This window comes from Alligator sinensis, unplaced genomic scaffold, assembly GCF_000455745.1.
Source record: "Alligator sinensis unplaced genomic scaffold, ASM45574v1 scaffold1579_1, whole genome shotgun sequence".
Lineage (NCBI taxonomy): Eukaryota > Metazoa > Chordata > Crocodylia > Alligatoridae > Alligator > Alligator sinensis.
Window position 1 is genome coordinate 25,055 of NW_005843662.1, and position 985 is coordinate 26,039.

Sequence of the window (985 nt, forward strand, 5' to 3'; positions counted from 1 at the left end):
AAAAAAAAAAAACTGGCTGCGCAAAAAATATCAGCGGCATCCTGACACCTCGTGGCGCTCCCCGGACGGCCGCCGGGTGGCACGCAAGGCTTTGCTACCGTACCTTGCTCGTCCGGCCCACTCGGTGCCCACACGAGCAAAGGGGGGACGATTGCGACAGTACAGCGCGATTGGTTTGCCCCAAATTTTCCCTCCATGGCGCAGCAGTACTGTAGCACTTGTCCCATTTGCCTTGCCCATAACATGGGTCAGAAGGCTAAAACTAGGCAAGCGGCACCCCCCCCCACCATGGGGACCTTTCGTAAATCTGCAAATGGACTTTGTTCAAATGCCAAAATGTTGTTCTTTTGAATATATTCTTGTCGTTATTGATATGCGCTCTGGTTGGGTAGAAGCTTATCCTTGTAAACGTGCAGGCTCCACCACTGTAGCAAAGACACTTTTGAAAGAATTATCCCCAGATTTGGCCTGCCACTCATGCTAGACAGCAACCGAGGAACACACTTTACAGGGCTGATTGTTAGAAACACCTGTAAGGCCCTGAACATACACCAGCACCTGCACTGTGCCTACCATCCCCAATGCAGTGGCGCAGTAGAGCGGAAAAACTCTGACTTAAAAACACGCCTGTCTAAAATTTGTGCTGAAGCTAACTTGAAACGGCCACTGCATTGCCACTGGCACTCACGCACATTAGACACACTGCCAACAGAAAACACGGACTGTCCCCGCGTGAAATTCTCATGGCGCGTCCCAGGAGAATGGCCACTGCACCACCCCCACTTCCTCATCAGACTAATCTTCAGTTGGATGATGAAACTGTTTTAAATTACTGTAAGGCACTACTGAAATGTGTCAGATCTATTCATTCACAGGTTCAGGAAGCGCTGCCACCTGCTGCAGACGGCCCGTGCCATTCGCTCGAGCCTGGAAACTGGGTATATATCAAGGTTCATCAACGAAAAAACTCACTCCAACCCAGATG

The 985-nt window shown here is 50.4% G+C and overlaps 1 long non-coding RNA gene across 1 annotated transcript in view; it reads right to left on the reverse strand.

The window, feature by feature from the left end:
* The window catches only part of LOC112548870, a 9,827-nt gene that overhangs the window by 4,415 nt on the left and 4,427 nt on the right, over positions 1-985 (reverse strand). The window lies entirely within an intron of this gene.